Below are 20000 nucleotides of genomic sequence, written 5' to 3' on the forward strand. Positions count from 1 at the left end.
TCAGCTGCCGAATCTCATCTTAATTTGTTAGACAAGAAATAGCGGTCTGTTGAATTTCTTATTCTTGATCTGCATACAGTATTATTATTATTATTATTATTATTATTATTATTATTATTATTATTATTATTATTATTATTATTATTATTATTATTATTATTATTATTATTATTACTTGCTAAGCTACAACCCCAGTTGGGAAGGCAGGATGCTATAAGCCCAGGGCCCCAACAGAAACAAAAAATAGCCCAGTGAGGAAAGAAAACCACAAATAAAAGTAAATAAAATAAAATATTTCAAGAATAGTAACAACTTAAAATAAATATTTCATATTTAAACTATTATTTTTTTTCTCATGCTGTATTAGATTTTTTTTTATAACTCTGACCATCGTTTGTATTCAGATATATACAGACAGTACCGTCCTACATAATACTGGGTATGGAGCTAATACTAACAGTATGCTACACAAAAACATTCAAGAAGTTTTATTTCAGATATGACTAGAATGTGGTATGATCTTACTAATTACACAGTTGAATCGTTGGGACAAAATTAGAACTTGTACCGAATGGTTCATGTTGAACACGCTTACTTATGTCTGTTTAGTTTATATATGACAGATCTATTTTAACGTTGTTACTGATCTTAAAATGTTTTATATAAATTTCTCATAACTTATCGTGCACTTCATCTATTTCCTTGTTTACTTTCTATTCACTGAACCATTTTATTTTTTGTTGGATCTCTTTGGTTTATACAAACATCCTGCTTTTTTAACTATGATTGTAGCTTGACTAATAATAACAATAACAATAACAATAACAATAACAATAACAATAACAATAACAATAACAATAAAATAACAATACAAAAAAAATAAAATATAAAGAATAACAAGAATATAAAAATAAAAGAATAAAAAGAATAAAAAGAATAAAAAGAATAAAAATAATAATAATAATAATAATAATAATAATAATAATAATAATAATAATAATAATAATAATAATAATAATAATAATTATAATACTGAAAGGGGATGCACGTTCATCTATGGTTTCTAGCGTTTTAGAATAGATAATTATGATTTAAAATTAAAACTTTTGAGTATCTCTGGAATAAAGGTCTTAGACTAGAAAATAGTTCCTATATATCACGTTATTTTTTTCTAGACAACCACAATTTTAATACCTTTCTTCCCTTTCCGAAAAAATATCGTGAAAGAAATTGAGGTTTCCCGTTTCAAAAATCTTCATCTTTTCTTTATTTCTTTTTTTACTAGAGAGGATTTTATTAAAGAATATTTTTCTATTCAGCTTTCTTTTTTTACCATACTTTGCCAAGCATTTGAATTTTATTTTCGATTTACCATATCCGTCTTCCAACTTACTTTTAACATGAAGGCCATCTGATCGATTAAAATACAATAGTCACTTTATTAACTGCGTACATATATTTTTCAAAGTTACTCTTCATATTCTGACATAAATTTTCCTTATTTTTATAATTAATTCCATATACATCTCCATATAAGCACAGGTACTGAATGAATTTCAAATATGTATTTGATATAATACGTTTAAAAGATATGGCCTTTTAATGGATGTAAATATATTCCTTGTGTTTTTATACAGCAATTCATGCTTTTTAGTATCTTTTTTTTATTTAACCTAGACGAAAAATGAACTTGAGTCACTTTGCATAAAGTGATCCTGAATAATTAAAATATAAGAACAGGATATCAATAAAAAGCTAAGAACTAAATCAGTTTAATGGCAGCCTTGATGACCTTAAGTTGAAGAATGGATTAAAGTCATTTATTTTAGGAACGTTTTTTTATTTGTCTAAGTTGGACGATAATAGGGTAGTAAAATCGTGTATTATTTAGTAGGCCTCTGGGTACCAGTGGAGGAAGATCTTGAACATCTGGCACAGTATCTTATTTATTTCTCTACCCCCCCCCCTTTTTTTTTGTTAAAATTTTTGTAGTTTATATAGGAAATATTTATCTTAATGCTGTTACTCTTCTTAATTTATTTTTTTTCCTTGTTTCCTTTCTTGACAGGGCTATTTTCCCTGTGGAGCCCTTGGGCTTAGAGCATCCCGCTTTTCCGACTAGGGTTTTAGCTAGCAAGTAATAATAATAATAATAATAATAATAATAATAATAATAATAATAATAATAATAATAATAATAATAATAATGATGGCATGAGAGATGTTTTATGATATTAAGGAAATGCTTAATAGTGTTAAGGTTTCGGTTGAATGCCGCTATGTGTTTCATTGGACTTCAAATGATGATAATGAATATTTCGTTTAATCAAACGATTATCTTTTGAAATTTGCGCGATAACAAGTTCATCTATGGTTAATAACATTAAAGGATGAATGTAACAATTCTTAACTCACATAATATGAAAATTTTAAGCCTATATAAAATTTTGTTTAACTCATAGGATCAACTCGTGGTCTACAATGGTGAAATGGCATGGTTTTGATTATAAGCACAACATTTGAATTCGACAAGTGTATGCATGGAGGAGTTGTAATCAACTTTTATCTCTCTTTTTGCTAATCTCAGTTGTGATTTGGTCAGGATTCAAATCCCTTTGGGTCAATGATCCTGAGGTAATAAAAGTAAGACCTTACATGAGTTGAGAGAGAGAGAGAGAGAGAGAGAGAGAGAGAGAGAGAGAGAGAGAGAGAGAGAGAGAGAGAGAGGTCAATGAGAAAAAATTAAATGCCATTATAATCTTTTTAATCTTCGGTTTCTTGATCACCTTCAAAATAATCAGGTCTTGGTTCACGACTATGAAATAAGCACACAGGGAAAGTAGAGTAGAATGGCCGGCGTGACTTCCATCCTTCAAAAGTAATTTGGAACTTTGCTGTGTTTAGAGGTTTGTCAACTCGCAAGGTACAGTACCCATCTAACATATTTCGTAACCATAACACTCCTATGAACTGAAAAAGCCTGCAAATTGAAAACCTTGAGAACGTCACATGACGTAGATAACCTTTGCTACATGTATACAGCCACTCGTTGAGATACTACCGCTAGAGAGTTATTGGGTCCTTTTACTGCCCAGAGAGTACTATATTGGATCCTTCTCTCTGGTTACGGTTCACTTTCCCTTTGCCTGCACTTACACCGAATAGTCTGGCCTATTCTTTACAGATTCTCCTCTGTCCTCATACACCTGACAACACTGAGATTACCAAACAATTCTTTGTCATTCAAGGGGTTAACTACTGCACGGAAATTCTTCAGTGGCTACTTTACCTCTTGGTAAGGGTAGAAGAGACTTTTTAGCTATGGTAAGCAGCACTTCTAGGAGAAGGACAGTCAAAAATCAAACCATTGTCCTCTAGTCATGGGTAGTGATATAGCCTCTGTACCATTGTCTTCCACTGTCTTGGGTTAGAGTTCTCTTGCTTAAGGGTACACTTGGGCACACTAGTCTATCTATTTTTTCTTATTATTGTTTTGTTAAAGTTTGTATAGTTTATATAGAAGTATTTATTTAGATGTTTTTACTGTTCATAAAGTATTTAATTTTTCCTTGTTTCCTTTCCTCACTGAGCTATTTTCCCTGTTGGGTCCCTGGACTTATAGAATCCTGCTTTTCCAACTAGGGTTGTAGCTTAGCAAATAACAACAACAACAACAACAACAACAACAACAACAACAACAAAAACAACAACAACAACAACAAAAACAACAACAACAACAACAATAATAATAATAATAACAATAATAATAATAATAAATATACTTTGATGGTTGTTTTCAAGTACGATAGTTGTAGATTAAGGTTAGTGTTTAGACTCATTCAGACTAATAGGCTCTTATTTTTACTCCAGGTAGCCTTTATCTTATATTCTACTTGATATTAATATCTAATTTTACAGCTTACAAGATTTAATAATCTAACCTGTTAGATTTAACTTAATGCATAAACAAGACTACGTACTTTAACATTTATAAGGTGAAAGAGTGGCGCATATTTGTAAATAATGAAGATATGAATTTTCCTTTGGTCTCATTGATGGAAAGTAGTCTTCCTCGTGGTAAAGTAGTCCAGAAGTATTTCTTAATATTTTAAAAAATACTCAGCATCTCAGAGGTAAAAAACACTTAACTATGATTTATACATTATATATATATATATATATATATATATATATATATATATATATATATGTATATGTATATATATATATATATATATATATATATATATATATATATATATATATATATATAGGCCTATATATATATACACAAATACACACACACACACACACACACATATATATATATATATATATATATATATATATATATATATATATATATATATAAATATATACATATATATATGTATATGTATATATATGAATATGTATATATATATATATATATATATATATATATATATATACATACATGTATATGTATATATGTATATATGTATATATGTATATATATGCATATATGTACATATATGTATATATGTATATACATATGTATGTATATATATATGTATGCATATATATGTATATATGTATATATGTATATATCTGTATATATGTCTATACATATGTATGTATGCATATATATGCATATATGTATATATACAGTATGTATATATGTATATATATGTATATGTATATATATATATATATATATATATATATATATATATATATATATATATATATATATATATATATATTTATATATCAAACGGTCGAACTGATACGCGATAAATTATAAATAATAATAATAAGAAGATGATGTCAAGAGCAGCAACCCCAAAATCAATTTATCCTTAAGGTTTTATGTGATTGTTAAACTAAGAAGAGCAGAAGTGTGTTCTAATTGCATTATATTAAATAGAGGGAAATTTAATTCACTGCATACCCTTTCCCAGACGGGATGAAAAATTTCATTTCTTTTGGGGAAAATTTGCATATGTAAAACCCAGAAACCAAAAGAGCTACATTTTCCACATTGTTTTAGGAAGCGGATCTCCGTGGTCACAAATACTTGGTTGCATATATTTGAATATGGGAGATTTTGTGTGAAATGCCCTGTTTTAGTCTACTTAGGCCGAGCGAATTAAATAGATATTTGTAAATTTATATCCACACTAAACGCATTACGCTTATGAGTATTTAAAAAAAAAAAATCAACAACTATTGAAGAAACTCAAATTCAATATATACTTCACTGTTGCAAGTTTCTGATTCATAAGTTTAAACTTGTAGGATAATTTGATTAATTACTTTTTCATTAGAGAAAGTGGCATTGTACTTTTTTATCAAAAGCTTCGTTTATATTGAGCACTGATAAATTTATAAATAATACTTTAATCGATGAACTCATATTGATAATAGAATGAGTAACCGTAATGTTAGTTTACGAACTTATGGAAAATACAAACATATTAAATTGACATTAAAGAAATTACTTCATAGAAAATATCATTGCGTCACACTACATTAAGGTTTATTACTTTCTGAAAATGTTAGAATTATTGCTATGATAAACACATTTAGGAATAAGAAATATACCTTTTACATTCACAGCTCTTCGACAACTTAGTGGATGGTGGAATCAAATATAATGCCCAGCTTTTATTACATACATGTGGCTGTAGATCTGGATTGACCTTGAAATTAGAGTGGAGGCGAACAGCATACTTAGGAGGAGTAGATATGGATTAAATATATTATTATACAAAATCAACAAGAAAGCGTGCATAGAAGTTTTATTTCCAAATATCATTTTTTGATCATGATCTCGATATTTCGTTTCATTCATAAATCATTAACACATTTTCTCTCTCTCTCTCTCTCTCTCTCTCTCTCTCTCTCTCTCTCTCTCTCTCTCTCTCTCTCTCTCTCTCTCTCTCTCATTTTTACGATAAGGTAGGACGTGTTGCATATTACATTAATCATTCACCTGTATAGGTAATTCATGATCGCTTTACAACTCACCCCGAATGTCAAACCGGGATAAAAGGTTTTTCTTGTAAAGGACCAGATTTGAAATAACCACGCGTCAGGGTTAGATTTTATGCATCCTCATTTTTTTTTTTTTTTTTTTTTTTTCCGACATAAACACTTTAGTTTAAGTCTATGAAAAGATTTATGAAGCAAATGGATATATTATGGATGGCATACTGTGAAAAAAAATGTGGAAATACCATTACTTACACTAAATGTTATGTTAATCATTTCTAGTTCATTTCATACGAAATCTTTAATCAAAATGCAAAGAGATGGATGGAGACATGAAAAGGAGATATATACTTATAAGAAATATTTTCTCCACAAAAACAACGTTTTGATAATAAAAAGAATATCGGTCTGGCAGCCCAAATTTTTTTCACACCCCTCTGGGTCGGAGAGAGGCGAAAGGAAATTTTACTATTTTCCTCTAGGGAAAAAAAAAAAAAAAAAAAAAAAGATCCTGATATATAGGAGCCATCTTCTACTGTCGCAGCCTCATTTATGTAGATAGCCAGGATGAAAAGTACTTTCAACATTCATTTCCCTAAACGTTGGAAAATTTAAATGAAGTAGCTGTAATTTTTACGAAAATGCGTTAGAATTTTCTTAATGATAATTTATAGCCCTTATCAAATATTTTTATTTTTTTTATTGTAATGAGTAAAATTTTAACCAATTTTGTCTATGTTAAGTACTTCTACCAAAATATCAAAACCATTTAACGAAATAGGCATTTTTTCTCTGTCCCAAAAAGCTTTTGGTAATGATTTCTTATGATAATTGTATTCAGATATATAATTTTTAGAATATTAATCCCTAAGCACGATACTGCTCAATTACCTAATGTAATACTCGAAAGTGTTCGCTGTTGTAGGCAGGATTAATAGAGTACACTCTCTTTTAATCCTGGCTGTAGGCAGAATGACTCGCGTCTATGTCACATCTTACTGTACATATACATTGCAGTAATACTGTTATGTACGATATGGATATAATGATAGATAAAATTCACTAATTGTCCGTATTATTTACGATGAACATTAATCATTTCTTTAGAAAGTTCTATGCAGTCATGAATAATGATGCACCTCTTGATGCATCCTCTCCGGCGTATTGCATGTACAGTACTGTAAGGAATATCACATAAAGAGTATATTACACAGTAAATATGTACTCTGTACAGGCATATGTACTATACAAATGAATGTACATTACATATATTAAAGACAAAAAATACATTCCTTAGCAAAATTATTTTGTTGTTGCTACAACTTAATTTTAGGTGCCAGAAAATCGCGTATAAGCGATGTTCCCCGACACCTTACCGTCAGTGCCCATTCCAACTTTAGCTCCCCACCCGAAAAAAAAAGCTCCTCCGCCCTTGCATATGTAACAACGCATAGTTTATAGAGAATTGATATGTATAATGGGGCTTATGATTAGCTAACAATATATTTTCTGCTGACAATTTGTGGTTTTTAATTATATGGATGGGCTCTAACTAGTTGTTTTTAGAATATTGGGACCTGCTGTATATATTTTTGTAATAACAATTATCTGTAGGTTGCACATAATTACTATAACTTGAATCCTAAGATCAGAAGAAAAATAGTATTATTGGATCTTTTAAATTTTCATGTTAACTAAAAAAAACTAACATGAAAATATATTCCAGTAATCACAAACTTCTCAAAAATTTTATAGAAATCAAGTGTTTCTACTTCTTGTCGACAGATGGCAGCACAATGCCATTGTTCTACTCTTGTGAATTATTCTGTCGGATACGAAAAGGGTAATAGATTTATACCTATGTAGAAATATGTGTAGCAAGTGTAAATCATGTTCCTATCCAATCAATCAATGAATTTTTGGTCTATTTTCAAGCCAAAATGACGTCATGGAAGGTTCCTGAAAGCAAGGATTAAAGAGTTCTACGCATTGTTTATTTTCATGCCCAATAGATGGCCTTAGTAGAAGAGTATCAAATTACTAATTACCCCCACCATTCACTTATTATAATTGTTATTACTTCAAATCGGTTGCTATTTGGGCACAAAATAGGTATAAAACCAGACGCAATTGAACTTGATGTTCTTTGTTGTCTGTCCACAACTTAAATCTTAGGACATTAAAAAAATCGCAATAAATGTCACCGAAATGTTTACTCAGCAAACAATCGTTCGTTCTATTACATTTGGGGGTCAGGGGGTTAGCCAAATATGCCAAATGTACTGAAATCGGTGAGACAATCAAGTATTTATACATTTAATTAATCTAATTTTCAATTACCTTTTATGAAACCAAAAGATAATTAACATGTTTCATGGTATGACATATATTGTTAGTAAACACAACGTAGAATAACAATATTGTTACATTCCGAAAGGCATAATATCGCAGACTCTTCTAGCCTCCCGTCCTTACATCGTAATGCCTTTTCTTTGCCACCAATAGATGGCATCAGAAGCACCATTTCACAACTAATATAGTCAATTATTTGACGAACACGTGTGTCATAAAAGTGAGGTAGGAAGGAAGAGGCTAGAGAATTGGTAGTTGGTAAATTGTTCAACGATCGTTTCCTTATTAGGAATGAATGATTTTATCATAAAATGGTGTGAATTTTTAATATGCTATCGGAAACAGCATGAGTTTACTTATAAAAGTGTTTAGTTTTTCCCATTTTCATCAGAACACATGGAGGGTACGTCATGTACCTGTACAAGTGACCAAGGTAACACTCATCAACATAGTTGAGGTAGGTGGGCCGAGTTTGGGACAGCGCTGCCAAATGGAATTTCAACGAATGGAGAATCTTATTGTTTATCAAAGATTCAAATAATTTAAGGAGTATTAGTTGCATGCTAAAAGATGCTTGACTATTGTGTAATTTGATATTCTTATGATCAGCGTAATCAACGTAAACAAATCAAATAATTAAAAAGAAAACTGTCAAATTTCTGTGTCTTCGCCAACGCCTGACTGCGTGCGTCATCCAACTGCTAATTTGAATTTGTCAATAAGGACGTTCAAGGGTGTAAATCAGCTATAAAATAAACCTTATCACCATTTCAATAGTAAATGTATATGCCAGTAAAGCTGATACTTGGTTCATTATGGGGTTAAAGGATTCATTAAGTATATATATATATATATATATATATATATATATATATATATATATATATATATATAGATAGATAGATAGATAGATGTATATGTATATGTATATGTATATGTATATGTATATGTATATGTATATGTATATTAAGACAAGGTATGAACGCTTTTTCATTACCTACGGAGAAGAAAAAACGTATTTCATTTCCCTGTTCTGTTAATTCATGTTTCATTTACAATTCAATCAGAATGTCTAACCTGGATAAAAGTTTTTAAATTTTATTTTAGAGGAGAGAAAATATGAAAAAACCTTGTGGTAAGGTAAGATTTGTAGCATCATATTACATTTATTTTAGAAATATAAATCTATTTTCCTTAATTTTTATATAAAGTCGTAAGAAGTATATGGAATATTACGGATAGCACACTAAGATGAAATTTAGAAACAACGTTTGCTAAATGTTATAATAATCATTATTGGTGATTTGACCGGAATGTTTTAATTCATGATTAATATGAAACATATAGATGGAGACATAAAAAAGAAATATATATGGAAGGTGAGCTATGGGGAAAAGCTTATAAATGGTATTTTCTCCCACCGAAAAAAACTTTCTGGTAATAAAATGAATATCAGACCGGCTGCCTAAATTTTGTTCACCCCTTTTTGTGCCGGATGGAGGAGAAAAGAAATTTTACTATTATCCTCTAGTAGTAAAGGGAATCCTGATATATGGGAGCCATGTTTTAGTGTCAGAGCCTCATTCCGGCAGATGGCAGGATCAAAAGTATTCTTAAGATTAATACTTACTTAATTATTTTTAAACGTTAGAAAATCTAAATGAAGGAGGTGTCATATTTACCAGAATGAGTTAGTTTTGTTAACTCTTCTTATTTAGTTCAAGATCTTGCTAATATAAATATATGGTCCATTATTTATATATATATATATATATATATATATATATATATATATATATATATATATATATATATATATATATATATATATATATATATATATATATATATTTATATATATATATATTATATATATTATATATATATATGTATATATATATATATATATATATGTATATATATATATATATATACATATATATATATTTATATATATACACACATATATATATATATACATGTATATATATATATATATATATATATATATATATATATATATATATATATATATATATATATTAAGATCAAAATTTTTATCATTATTAGATTCTTCTCACTGAATATTATCAAAGACATTTCTCCAACAGGTTTTGCTCATTTTGTTTATGATAATTCTTTTGTGATATTAGTATTATTGTTAGAATTTACAGTATATATTTTCCCCACGTTGACTCAAAATATTTGAGAACCTTTAATAGAGACCTATATGTTTTCCTCTTTTTAATATAAGACTATATATTTTAGATTATAATAGTTAGGTGATATTGAGAGAGAGAGAGAGAGAGAGAGAGAGAGAGAGAGGCTGCCATATACATTTCAAGTGAGAGAGAGAGAATCCTTGTTAGCTAAGGATGGAGGATTCGAGAGAGAGAGAGAGAGAGAGAGAGAGAGAGAGAGAGAGAGAGAGAGAGAGAGAGAGAGAGAGAGAGAGGGTGCTACACATATTTCCAACTGTTATGGAATAAATGTCATTCTGATAACTCGGGAAGTATATCAATATAGGGATTTCATATGCAGCCAAATTCAGTTTGAAATAGTAACATGCTTAAGTACCTGGAGCTTTCGTGTATTTTAAAATACACTTATTATTATTATTATTATTATTATTATTATTATAATTAGCTAAGATACAACCCTAGATGGAAAAGCAAGATACTATAAGCCAAAGGGCTTCAACAGGGAAAAATGGCCCAGTGAGGAATGAAAATAAAAAGTAAATGAATGACATGAGAAAGGATTTACAATTAATACAATATTGTAAAAGCAGTAACAACATCAAAACAGATATTTCATATATAAACTATAAAAGACTGTTGAACATAAAGACATTGGCTGCGAGTTTAAACTTTTGAAGTTTTACCGATTCAACTACCCGATTAAGATTATTCCACAACATGGTCACAGCTTATGTGACATGGAAAACTAATTAATTTGAACGACGGTGCCAGAGATTAATATCTAGATCAGGAATGGGAAATTTAATAGAGCGTAAGATCGTGTCCAACAAATTGAGATGTGAATTAGCAGCTAAAGACCAACCAGGAGAACAATACTTGAAACAGGATAGAATGATATAATTAAAACACTTCTTCAGAATAGTTTGATCACCGAAAATCTTGAAACACTTTCTCAATAAGCCAATTTTTTTTTGCAATTGAAGAAGACACAGACCTAATGGGTTTCTCAAAAGTAAATTTGTTGTAAAAAATCATAACTAAAATTTTAAAAGAGTCATACAGAGTAAAAGAGACATTATCAATGCTGAGATCTGGATGTTGAGAAGCCACCGTCCTTAACCTACTTACAATGATATTTTGATTTTTGTTAGGATTTAACTTCATACACCATAATTGCACCATGCACTCATTATAACTAGATCTCTATTAAGGGATTCAGCAACCCCAATTCTACATTCAGGAGATGGAATTGATGCAGATCGTGTAGCATCATCTGCATATGCAACAAGCTGGGTTTTTAGACCAAACCACATGTCATAATGTGTATATAGTATGAAAAGTAATGGGCCAAGAACACTACCCTGACGAGCACTAGATATTACATTCCTATACTCATTATGGTGCCCATCAACAAAAACTCTACTATATATTACTTAAAAATTCAATAATGGTGCTAAGAAACGACCCTACCACTCCCAACTGTTTGAGTTTGAAAACAAGGGCCTCATGATTAACACTGTTAAATGCAGCACTAAAATCAAGGCAAAATCATACGTACTTCCTGACAACAATCAAAGGATTTCTGTAAAGCATTGGAGATTGTAAGAAGGGCATCACATACTCCAAGGCCTTTACGAAAACCAAATTGCAAACTAGGGAACAGATGATTGCCTTCAGCAAACCTATTAAGACGTTTTACCAAAAGACATTCAAAAGCTTTAGAAAATATGGGATTCGGGGAAATTGGGCTGCAATCAGTTGAACTGGAGCTACCACAAACATTTTTACATAGTGGAGTAACATTACCCTTTCTCCAACAAGTGCTGAAATATCCTCTTCTTGCTAACTTGCGCAAACTAACAGAAAAAATTAGAGCTAAGAAATCCGTAGTCTTTATGAAAAAAAAAAGGAAAAATACTCCTTGGGTAAACACCTCCATAAGCCTCAAGGTCCACCATGAGAGCTTTAATTTCACGAGATCGAAAAGAGAAACTAATTTGTTTAGCCTCAGGAAAACAAGAATGAAGAAGATCAACATCATTACGATACAATAAAATGTCAGTATTAAGAGTCATGAAAGCGCTAGGTACTAAAGCATTTTATTATTTGTTATTGGGTTTTGCTGTATATTATTTCACTTGATCCTTTTGGCAATAAAGCATTATGGACATTTATATACCAATATATTTTAGCATAAAATAGTATATTTATAAAGTAATTTTCATTATATCGGATATATAAAACTAGGCTACATCTTAGACGATATAGGTTTATTGGATATAAATAAGACAAATATGAAAGATTATTCTCTCAATATGACATTGAGGAAATAATCATTTACTTCGGGACCACTGTCTTCGAAATCAATAAGAACCAGACAACAACCAGGAGACCTAAGTGAGAAAAACGTCGGGCAAGTTCAATTTGTCATTGCCTGGGGAGGTCTGGTACCTCATATATGCAAGTAGTTCTGGTATCTTTTTCTTTCGTGTCATCGTCTGGGGTATTATGATGATGATAATAATAATAATAATGATAATAATATTAATAATAATAATAATAATAATAATAATAATAATAATAATAATAATAATAATAATAATGATAATACATTTATAAAAACAACAACAACAACAACAACAACAACAACAACAACAACAACAACAACAACAACAACAACAACAACAACAACAAGAAGAAGAAGAAGAAGAAGAAGAAGAAGAAGAAGAAGAAGAAGAAGAAGAAGAAGAAACAACTAGGGTATTACTCCAAGTATAACGAAAGATCTCTCAATTAGAATAATATGGACTCGTTGGAAAAAAGTGACAATTTCATGCTGTTCATAACAGAAATTATTACAACCGCTTTCTTGATATCTTTTAAAATCAATAGGATTGATGATCTTGATTGACGGGACATCCTTATCCACCCATTACCTGTCCCTTTGGTTACTGATGGAAACAGACTACTATATGAATATTAAGTTGCATAAGCTTACCTTTCAACAAAGTACGAGTGACACAAGATTCCTAGGTTTATCCTTCCTTTGTTTAGATGATTTATGTCTCTAGTTTCAATGCAGAAGTAAAAAAAAAATATTTAAGATAATGGAACGACGAATCTATAGCATGGTTAAAAAGATTCACGTTTTGTATGATATTATTATTATAATTTTTTTTTTCCTGCATACACCTCACGATATCTCTGAAGCATTGCTCCCCAGCTTTTCAGGATTTGATCCCCTGACTCTCTATAGTACTATTTTTTTTAACATACTCCTGTTTCATATATGCTTTACTGGCATCCATACCATCAACATCACTTATGTTCTAGCTTTCGTCTCTGTATTCAGAAATAAAAGGAATATCCATATTCTTACTCTGTCTTTTTTCGTGAAAATTACACAAACCATAAAACACTATTTTCTTTTGAAATTACTCTCTTAAATCTGCTCCTCCTCATCTGTGCTGGTATAGAACATTGTAAAATTCATCATTGCTGTATTCAATCTCTTATGACAAAAAACTTTTGATTAAATGACTTTCTATTTAGCTCTTATACATTTCACTACATGTTTCCTGATAAATACGAAATGAAATTATTCATGGTCCCCTTAAGATAATCTTTTGTTTACAATAGGTCTGGATATTCATCATCATGATATTTTCTACTCCTAGGCTCAATTTCAAGCAAACAATAACAGACTCAATGAAGTTGCATTGTTTTCTCCTATTCGCTGTAACTCGTAACAAAACAACAACTATCAATTTGAAGAATTTGCATTTTTGGTACAACACTGAATACATTCATATTTTTTCTTTCGTTTCTAGAATTACGTATTACATGTAAAAATATTATAACAAACTATTTTTCCGCATAGAAAAGAATATATACATATATATATATATATATATATATATATATATATATATATATATATATATATATATATGCGCATATATATTATGTATATATATATATATATATATATATATATATATATATATATATATATATATATATATATATATATATATATATATGTATATATATATATATATGTATATACCGTTAAGTAAAAAACCAATTTCCGCTATTTATGACCATGCATTTAAATCTGGTCATGCCATTTCTATTGAAAATTTCAAAATTACGGACAGACATAGTAACGTTAGCCAGCTGAGAATCTTGGAGTCTTTATATATTTTTAGGACAAAACCCAGCTTGAATGAGGGCTTACCTGTTCAGTTACCGGTGACCCATTGATCCGTGTGGTCTGTGGGTTGCTGGTCTGGATGGGTGGTCATCATCTCCTGCGGGTGACTAGGTATATTAGTTATTAAGTCTTTTATATAGTTGTGTGTAATAAGTTTTTTTAAGGTTTTATGTTCCTTGATTGGTTGATTTTAGAACTAGTTGATTAATTCATGAAAGTGTATCTTCCTAACTATGTACTTAGGATGATTTTATTAATTTTATTAATTTTACATATGATAATTGCAGATAGGCTGAAGATGACATAAGTTATGTCGAAAGCTCCCGAATAAAGATGATGATAGCAGCATTGACTATTTTATTCCTACTTAAATTGCGATTCCCAAGAGGAACCCATCTATCAACTATGTATATATATATATATATATATATATATATATATATATATATATATATATATATATTTACATATATATATATATATATATATATATATATATATATATATATATATATATATATATATATATATATATATATACTGTATATATGTATATATATGTATATATATATATATATATATATATATATATATATATATATACATATATATATATATATATATATATATATATATATATATATATATATATATACATATATATACACGCATAAATATACATACATACATATATATATATATATATATATATATATATATATATATATACATATATATTTATATATATATATATATATATATATATATATATATATATATATATATTATGGTATAAATCAGTTTTCTAAATGAATTCAGTTTTTATTAATTTCTAAAACTTGTCTCTGTTGATACGGTTTCTTTATTTCCTTGATACCTTGAAAAAAAACTGTGGTGTATCTTTGCCTCGTATAGTAATATTTCACGTGATCGTGTTCCTTATCCACCAAAAAATTAATTCTCAGTGAAATTTATATTTTATTCCATAGTGTAATTAAGGAAAAATATATAATATAAATTCAACATTTTACCCAATTACTTGAATTCATTTGAAAGTAAATTGAGTTTTGAAGATTTCTGTGATATAATTACGATGGTGTAAAGTTCAATGTGTGAAATAACTTCTAAAGTATGACATAAAGTACATTTGTGTTGCAACACCTACTAACGGGGTCTAAACGTTTAAGGTAAATACCTTAGTTTCAGGTAATTTACAAGGTTTCAAGGTAGTTCAATAGGTAATGATATTAGAAAGGTAATTTCGATTTTACTAGCATACAATTCAAGAAAGTTAGAAGAGTTTTAGGGTAATCAAGGGTAAAGAACTAAGCATCTAAGGTAATGGCTACATGCTCCAGTTTGAACCTTGCCTAAAAACCACTCCCAATCTCTTGCTTGTTATATGAATACGCTAAGCACATTTAATACGGAATTTATGTAAAACTGATATTGAATAAAAACATTCCCACCTAAAGCTAAATAATTTCAGATAATTTATTCATTTGCTTGAATGAGTGTAAATATGTGAGATATATTTAACTATAACAATTATTAAGAATTATTTCAATACTGGATATCTATTTTTTATTGAATTTTCAAAATGCAATTATGCATAAAAGAATGATAGAGGTTAAATGTACCTTATGTAGAGGCTAGTGTATATCGTTAAAAAAATCAGTATAAGAAGTTGTATCCGGATATAGAATCAATTATACATTATTATTATTATTATTATTATTATTATTATTATTATCATTATTATTATTATTATTATTATTATTATTATTATTATTATTATTATTATTATTATTATTATTATTATTATTATTATTATTATTATTATTACTAGCCAATCTACAACACTAGTTGGAAAAGCAAGATGCTATAAGCCCAATGGCTCCAACAGGGAGAAAAAGCCCAATAAGGAAAGGGAATAAGGAAATAAATAAATGATGAGAATACATTAACAATATATCATTCTAAAAACAGTAACAGCTTCAAAACAAATATGCCCTATACAAACTATTAACAACGTCAAAAACAGATATGTCATATATAAACAATAAAAAGACTCATGTCAGCCTGATCAACATAAAAACATTTGCTCCAACTTTGAACTTTTGAAGTTCTACAGGCAAGGAGTGACTGCATTCGTGTAATAGCTGAAGTAGAAGTAGATTATTTAATCTTGATTGATATTTCTAACTTCATAAAAGGATACTAATATAAACAAACAAAGGAAAATGAATATATGGGAGTATGGAACTATCATATATGATAAGTGATGAAAAAAAAAAAAAAACGCCAATAATAATAAACAAAATCAGACCAATTTATCTTCTATTAACGTCCTATACGCTATAAGGGTCTTAGTAATTAATGTGTTTAATATATCAATATTAAAGGCAGTGAAGTTCCCGACCATTTAACCAGCTTCAGTATTTATGATATGTGTTAATTATCAAAATTATTATTGATAAAATTGTAAAATTAAATGACATCAAATCAAATCAAACCAATAAAAGTCTAATTCATCCGTTCATTCCTACATCACTGAAAAACATTTGCATTTATATGAAGGACTTAACAGTATTGAACTTTTCTAAATGATATATCCCTCTGCATTTTACATCGACAGGATCGTTTGGAAATAATAAATATTGGTTTTACGAAACATTTCACTAGGTGTTGATTTACGGGTAAACGAACCTAAAGCCGTTACTGCTTTACTTGTCGGTTTTCCTGGATGCCTTATTGGATTTTCATTGTTGAGGTCAGCAAAGGTTATATTTTTTCCCTTCTCCAGTCTTTCTTTGAGAAGCTAAGTATTTTTGTTTCCATAATTCAGTCATTATTCGTTGGTATCTTATTTTTAATACAGTTATTTAGCAAACTATTTTAGTCGGTGTTTTGATAGAAAGTTACTAATGCGTTTTAAAGACTAAAAATTCAAAGTTTTTTTTACACATCACTAACTCGATATAGCGTACTGTAATCTATTTATGTAAGCTGTTCATCAAACACTTACAGTTATGAAAGAATATAAATACCCAAAAGTAGGCACCTGCACACACACACATATATATCTATATCTATCTATCTATATATATATATATATATATATATATATATATATATATATATATATATATATATATACATACTTATATATATATATATATATATATATATATATATATATACATACTTATGTATATATATATATATATATATATATATATATATATATATATATACTTATATATATAAGTATATATATATACTTATATATATATAATATACATATATACATACATACTTTATATATATATATATATATATATATATATATATACATATATATTCATATACATATATACATATATATATATATATATATATATATATATATATACATATATATATATATATATATATATATATATATATATATATATATATATATTCATACACACACACATATATATATGCATATATATATATATATATATATATATATATATATATATATATATTCATATACACACACACTCATATATATATATATATATATATATATATATATATATATATACACATATATATACATATATTCACACACACACATACACACACACATATATATATATATATATATATACTGTCTATATATATATATATATATATATATATATATATATATATATATATATATATATATGTATATATATGTATATATATACATATATATGTATATATATAAATATATATATATATATATATATATATATATATATATATATATATATATATTATATATATATATTTATATATATATATATATATATATATATATATATATATATATATATATATATATATATATATATATATATATTAAGATTAACAAAATACATCTGTATTTACTTTCCTATTATAATAAACAAATGAACACTATTTTGTTTTGAGTTTTGCTTCTTTACTTCCGACAGCCAACGGTAATTATAGCTGAAATAAATTTTATGATTTCAGATGACTGTTCATAATAACTAGTTTGTGAACCTGCCATAATTACTTGAGTATAAACATATTTCCGGTATTCCATATTTATTCATAACGCAATTAGGATCCATTCATATTTTATCTCGTAATTCACTAAAGACGGGATGAGCTGCAAGTAAAATTGAATATTGGAATTATGAAACATGGTTTATTTATTCTACATTTAAAAGGCGGAAGAAGAGATTGAATTATTCATGCAGTCCATTAACTCTTTTGTAATTTCATTTTATAGGAAAGCATGTTGAAAACAGGAATGAGGTGAATTGATGTCTAAAAATAAAATATTGAGTGTATGAGGGTCATGTGTTTTGTCAAAGATTTAGGAAATATGTTTTTTGGTATTTGTGTAACTAAAGGATGTTTATATTCTCCTGACTGCTAATAATCACATTTGATCTTCAAATAACGATCTAAAATTCACTTAAGACTATTGCACAGCTCTCTCTCTCTCTCTCTCTCTCTCTCTCTCTCTCTCTCTCTCTCTCTCTCTCTCTCTCTCTCGTTCCAGATCCAAATCTAGAGCAAGCTAATCTCATAATTGCATGACTAGTAATATAGAGGGCGTTCCAAAAGTATGGCCTTATCTTATAGGGCAGATTTAGAAAAAAAATTACTCTGGGAGCCCGCAGGCAACAATATATCATAGAGTTGTCGAAATAAAATTTTTGACAGAAATATATCTTTCATTCCAGTAGATTAAATAGTGGGAGAGCTTAAGTCAATGATAGAGGATATTGGTTCTAACTCTCCAATAGTGAAGTATTACCTCAAGATGATATTAAGTTTTAAACTCATATCTTTCTGAAAGAGAGAAAATAAATCGAGGGAGAGGAGTAATAAAAGTTTAGATTAAAAAGTACTGTAGTGAGTTACGTATAGATACCTGTTCTTCCATTAATAACTCATTTGCTTAGGTCTTTCCCGCATTTGGTCAAAAACTTGTCTTTAAAAAAAAAGTAGTTTTATTTTAGAAATGTTTCAAATGTAAAATTACTTCATTTGTTCAGCTCGTATAATCATCATTTATATCTACCTCTGTTGTAACATTGGATTGTCTTCAACAGAAAATTAATTCAATTTCAGACGAATGGAGTGGAATTTCTTGTAACTTCATCAAGCACATTATTCAAATGCATTAGGGATGAATGAATCTACAAACATAATCAATCTAATTGCTCTCTTCAATTCCATTA

This window comes from Palaemon carinicauda, chromosome 2 (genome assembly GCF_036898095.1).
Source record: "Palaemon carinicauda isolate YSFRI2023 chromosome 2, ASM3689809v2, whole genome shotgun sequence".
In the NCBI taxonomy this organism is placed as follows: Eukaryota; Metazoa; Arthropoda; class Malacostraca; order Decapoda; family Palaemonidae; genus Palaemon; species Palaemon carinicauda.